The sequence below is a fragment of the Pelmatolapia mariae genome, linkage group LG23 (assembly GCF_036321145.2).
Source record: "Pelmatolapia mariae isolate MD_Pm_ZW linkage group LG23, Pm_UMD_F_2, whole genome shotgun sequence".
NCBI lineage: Eukaryota > Metazoa > Chordata > Actinopteri > Cichliformes > Cichlidae > Pelmatolapia > Pelmatolapia mariae.
The window spans coordinates 32156961-32163703 of NC_086246.1; positions in this window are offsets into that span (position 1 = coordinate 32156961).

A 6743-nucleotide genomic window follows, 5' to 3' on the forward strand; every position below is an offset into this window, starting at 1 on the left:
AAAGCCCTCTTCTTGTTGTTGAGGAGGGCTTTGATGTCCTTAGTCACCCACGGCTTGTTATTTGGGTAACAATGAACAGTCTGAGCTGGAACAATGGAGTCGGTGCAGAAAGTTATGTAGTCTGTGATACACTCAGTAAGCCCATTGATGTCCTCGGCGTGAGGCTCACAGAGTGTTTCCCAGTCGGTCACTTCAAAACAGCCCTGTAGTTCCGCTAAGGCCTCCTCTGACCACCTCCTAACACTCCTCGTGGTCACAGGTTCCCTCCTCACAATTGGCACATAGCGGGATAGATATATATGTGTATATATAGATAGATATATACACATATATATATATATATGTATAGATATATATATATATATATAGATATATATATATATATATAGGTATATGTTTATTTTGGAAAGACAAATGGCTCTTTCCAAAATAAAAGCTATACTATACGCTTCTTCTGGGCTTTATTCTCAGCAGCATATTAAACATATCAGGTCCCCATAAGGAGAATCATGTGCTAACGGCTGTCATATTCGTTGTGTTCCCACTAGTGCGTTAATCTCATTAAAATGACGTTAATAGCATAACGCATAAATCTTAGTTAACGAGTTACCGCGGATCGCCCTGTGTGTGGGGCTGGACAGCGTCAAAACGTTAACGAGCTAACTGCGCTAACGCACTAGTTCCCACCAATGTAATTGAGCATTGCGTGGCACTTCCGAAATACTGTTTTACTTTTGTCCATCGGGGAAGGTTCAATTTTGGGTAGCGTTGAGGCAGTTGGCATGTTGCAATGAGCTTTAGCTTCTGTCCCACTAGCTTGCGCTGCGCTCAGTGGATCTGCGCTCGACAGTACAGCCTAGGCGGGGTAGTCGAACCGCCACTGAGCTCTCAACACAGACAGCATCGTCAGAAGAAAAGTTGATAAAATAAATTTTAAATTTTGTATTGTTCGATACATATGCGTACCGAACCGAAAGCACTATATCGAACGGTTCAATACCGTATTGTTGCACCCCTAATGTATATGTATATATATATATATATATATATATATATACAGGGCTCTAGAGTGCGACCAATTTGGTCGCAAATGTCTTTCTCGGTTTTCTCACCCGACGGCCCCTAGACGGACACGCTGTCGGAGCTCATGAGCCCACCGTCCGCACTGTGTTTACATCTTTTTGCGCTGATTCTGAGCTGCAGGTTTTGTCTCTCTCCAACCAAAATTCGCTGAGCCAACAGCAAAAGAAGCAGCAAACTACGCTTCACATTTGATCAATTTCGTCATGAATTCCCTCTGACTTCTGCTGTTTTGCTTCCACCACGATAAAAATTACACTTCATATACAGCTCTCTGTGTGTACTTCAAGAACAATTTCCCATGTCAAATCTCTGTTTTCTGCATTATTCATTCGCTTATTACCCACTAGTCTACCGTTGTTTACAGCGCTGTCTTTTTCTTTTTTCACTTAAATGACCTCGGACAAGAAAGCCTAATTTCTGCTGTTCAATATTGAATAAATTTAAACTTCTTAAAATTATGCAAAATTGCAGAATATTGCAGAATATTTTTAAGGTTATCTGCTATAAAAAGCCAGACCAGAAAAATCTCCTTCATGTTTTTCTGTATTCTCAGTTACTTTGACACAAAGGCATCTGCTGTGATGTTCACAATTCTGATGAAGTCTCACATGTATCAGTACTGATAAATGATCAGAATTATAATATTTCTGACTGTCTGAGGCTAAATTGAATCGAATCAGGACTTTGAGAACCTGAATCGAATGGATTATAGAAATCAGTGATGATACCCAGCCCTAGTGAGCAGCCTAGGCCCGACAGAAGTGGATGTAGCTGTGGGTAATAAAGATGAAAAGAACAATTGATAACTTTTTGTTAAGTTAAGGCCTGATCCGTCTGAAATTCATAGCCAGTGCTCTGACACGGTGTCATCAATCTTTGAATGCTGAAAAAGCAGCAGTGTATCCAGAAACACATTATATGCTGCAATAAATGCACTGCCCAAGTGTCCCCTCTCCCCACTGCCTTTCAGCAGCATGCAACAGCAAACAGGTCGTCAGAGGAGGCCAAGATGATGATTAAGTTTAACATTTTCTACAATATTGACAAAGCACTTTAAGCACAAGTTTGTTAGTTAATAATTTAATAATGAATATTGTCTGTATGGACTTCCCCCCCAAAAAAAGTGCACATGTAAAACTGGGGTGTTAAGGGATGCGGTTGAAAAATTTGAGTGCGCCTAACTTTTGTGCCGGTACGCCTAACTTTTTAAAGTTAGGCGCACCGGTGCGCCCATGTCAAAAAAGTTAGTCTAGAGCCCTGATATATATATATATATTAATTCATTAAACTTAAAACCCAACACTGTTCTGGACCACCTGCACTCAGCTGGGTTGATGGTGAATCTGTCGAAGTGTGTCTTCGCTGTTGCTGAGACAGAATACCTGGGCCATGTCATCGGTAAGGGGGTTATCAGGCCACAGGTCAGCAAAATCGAGGCTAGGGCTGGACTGGCCATCGGGCATACCGGGCATTTGCCCGGTGGGCCGCTCGTGATTTTTCGTTTTTATGGGCCGATGGGGTTTTATTACTTTTCTTTTTTTAACGGTATAAATGAATGGTGGTGGATTGGCCAATTGGTCATGATCGACTCTGGGCTGAACCAATTACAGCCGAGGAGGTCAAACTTTAAAGTTGAGATGAAAAGGAACGCGATTTGTCCCGTACGACTTCAGCTAGAAAATTGCTAATTCAATCATGAAACTGACCAATGATCAGCTGATTGGGTTTTCTCTCTGTGCCAGAAAGAGGAAACCAGCGGATGTCGGATTATAAAGAACAACAAAATAAACTATCATAGCTACGCAGATGACACACAAATATATATCACAATGTCACCAGGAGACCGAGGCCCTGTACAGGCTCTTGGTAAATGCACTGAGGAAATTAATGACTGGTTGTGCCACAATTTTCTGCAGCTAAACAAAAACAAAACTGAAGTAATAGTCTTTGGTGCCAAAGAAAAACGATTACAGGTCACCAGAGAACTTCAATCTATACACCTAAAAACCACCAACCAGGCGAGAAATTTGGGTGTAGTGATGGATGCAGACCTAAACTTAGAAAAACACATTAAGACAATAACAAAATCGGCTTACTATCACCTCAAGAATATTTCAAGGATAAAAGATCTGATGTCTCAACAGGACCTGGAAAAACTAGTCCATGCATTCATCTTTAGCAGGCTTGATTACTGTAACAGCATCTTTACAGGTCTACCTAAAAAATCAGTCAGACAACTACAGCTCATTCAGAACTCTGCTGCTAGAGTCCTCACTAAGACCAAAAAAGTGGACCACATCAGTCCAGCTCTGAGGTCTTTACACTGGCTGCCTGTCCGTCAGAGGATAGACTTTAAAGTTCTGATGCTGGTTTATAAAGCTCTGAATGGTTTAGGACCAAAATACATCAGTGACCTCCTGACCCAGTATGAACCTTCCAGATCCCTCAGGTCATCTGGATCCGTTTTTTTATCAGTTCCCAGAGTCAGAACCAAACACGGAGAAGCTGCATTCAGCTTTTATGCTCCATATATCTGGAACAAACTCCCAGAAAGCCTCAGATCAGCTGAAACACTCAGTTTATTTAAATCCAGGTTGAAGACTCACCTGTTCTCAGCTGCTTTTGAATAAAGCACCAAATCCACACTTTTAAGCTTAAATTTCAAAACTTACATTTTAACTACTGACTTTATCTACTGTTCTGATTTTATCTACTGTTCTGATTTTATCTACTGCTTTGATTTTTGATTTTAAATACTGTTTTGTTTGTTTGTTTGTTTGCTTGTCTTAATCAATTTTAAATCGTGCTTTTTATTTGTTTTTGTTTTTAATGTCTCTGTAAAGCACTTTGAATCACCTTGTTGTTGAATTGTGCTATATAAATAAACTTGCCTTGCCTTGCCTTGCCTAAACAACATCAGCACGTTTAAGCTTGATCAGCTGTTGTTAGATTTTATTTAATATTACTTTCTAGTATCAGCTGATGTTTGAGGGAACCACAGCTGTAAAAGCTGCTGGTCATGATATCGGTTTGTGGTGAGAGGGAAACATGAAGATGAAACCAGGAGATGTCCTTACTGAATCATCAGAGCTGAACAGGTGATGGAGAAACAGGTTTACCTTTTAGGTGACATGAATGAGTTGAAGGGAAGTTATGAACTGTTTCTGAGAGACAAATAACACCAGGATCCTTTTCTAAGTAGCTGACAGCTGGTAACTGTGCAGGGGCGGGTCTAGCAAAGTTTTGCCAGGGGGGCAGGTAGGGCATTAACAGGGAAATGGGGGCACAAAGAAATACTTTTCTTTCTTATTCTTATTTAAAATGTCTAGCTTTTAATAAATAATTATTGTGTGGATGCCTTAAAGCATCCACACAATACCAAACCAAAGTTTTCATCTGATGTAAAATGTATAGAAATCCATTATTGTATTCAGTAAATATTAAGTCTAATATATACACTAGGAAGTTATAGTATTCTTTCCTCTGGGAAGGTACCATCTATACAGTCTGCAATTCTGTTGAAGAAAGATGTTGAATCTATTTAATTACTGGAGAAAAATAATAGATTTCTGTGCAATTGTTTTATACGTGCATTAAATTAAAATCAGTTTCGTCTGTTAAGCATCTTGAGGCAGAGGATGGGGGAGTTGTTCCCTATTTTTTTTTCTTTTTTTTACTGGGAGTTGGCAACCCTATTAGTTAGGTATATGTAATTGTAAATTAGGTTGTTTTATATTTTTTGCTAAGTACTGTTTAGAATACCAGAATAGGGAGGATGGTGTAGGTTTAAGTTTATTATAATGGCTTTTCCTATAATACTATGGTGGGCCGGTCACTACTCAAAATGCCCGGGCTGATTTTTTATCCCAGTCCAGCCCTGATCGAGGCTGTGGAATCAAGCCCCCTGCCTCAAACAAGGAAGCAGCTGAGATCCTTTTTGGGCATGGCTGGTTTCTACCGTCGTTTCATCCCTGAGTTCTCCAACAGGGCAGCTCTGCTCACAGACCTGACGGGATCACATTCCCCCAATCACATCCAGTGGACAGAGGAGGCAGTGGCAGCATTTCATGACATCCAACAGTCAGTAAGTTAGCAACTTGTTTTGTACAATCCCAACTTTGATGAACCGTTCATATTACAGACTGATGCTTCAGATCGGGGCCTGGGAGCTGTCCTCCTTCACGAAACCATGGGAGGCCACCATCCAATGGCATACATCAGCCGGAAACTGTTTCCATTGGAAGTTCGGTATTCCACAGCAGAGAAGGAGACATTAGAAATCAAGTGGGCCCTGGACTCCTTCCGCTACTATCTACTGGAAAGAGACTTCACCTTGGAAACGGACCACAAAGCACTCCAGTGGCTTGAGAAGATGAAGGACACAAATGGGCGAATTGCCCGCTGGTACCTGGCCTTACAGCCATTTCGATTCACTGTCCACCATATACCAGGCAAGGAGAACCTTACTGCTGACTATCTCTCTTGCTGTACCAGCGAGAGCTCTGAAGAGGGGAGGTATGTGATGGCAAGCCACACATGGTAAGCACCACACCTCACCATTAGTTGCTTCAGTTTAGTTTGCTTTGCAGTCACTATAAATATATTCTACTTATTCTCCAATTTTGTTACTTTATTAAATTTATGTATTGTTTTTCCATTACACTTTCCAATGTTTATATGGTGTGCACACATATTAACACTGCAAGGTCAAAGTTCTGTTTTATGTTATTTTTACACATCTTTCCTTGTTTCAGTTACCTGGGGTTTGGCTTCTTCTTCCTGGTTGGCAAAAGATGTGGCAAAAGGCTGGGATAACTGAAGTACCACTGACAGCCTAATTGGATGGAACCACATTATTCATTGCCTGGGGGGTGTTTCAAGTTTGTTTAATTGTTTTGTATTAGCTGGTTATATGGCAGCCATTTTGTTTTCCCCCTTGTGTGTCATTTGGTTTAGCTAAGCCAGTATTAAAGTTCCCTTGTGTGTCATTTCAGCAGTTCAGTTTGTCTTAAGTTTGTTTGAGGTTTCGCTAATTGTTGAGTTGAGTTGAAATAGGACCCAAGTGCAGACATTGACAACAAACTTAACTGTGAACACGCTTTTATTTGCGGCAGGGACAGGAAACAAAAAAAGCAGAACATGGACATGGACGTTACCCTAAACCCTGTTATAACCTCTAACGGTGGGCAGACATTATATTAAACCCTATGGATTAAGAATGGATTGTTACTCAAGTTCAAATGGATGAATAATTTTAGTAATATAATGAAGCTCCTCTGTGATTATTGAAGTGTTATGATGATACATAATGCAATCTTTTCACCAGCAGATGGGGATAAATCACCATCAATCAATCCTCAAACTCCTAAAAGGAGACTATTCTCATTTTTCTTATAGTGTAAATAGTGTTTCCACCTTATCTGCAGGATAACAACACAAGGTTTACCTGTGCCTTGTTTACCAGTTTAAAACCACACAGAAGCTTCAGTGTTGATCAGTAGCAGTCTTATCCGTCAGCTGCTGGAGCTGACAGGAGTTATGAGGACCTGTTAGAAACCACGTGGTACTTGTGTGATTTTATAAGTCATCCTTGTTTGGCCTCAGCTGCATTGGAGCTCTACTTCTCTCCTGGTTCACCAGAGAAACCATCACTGCACACG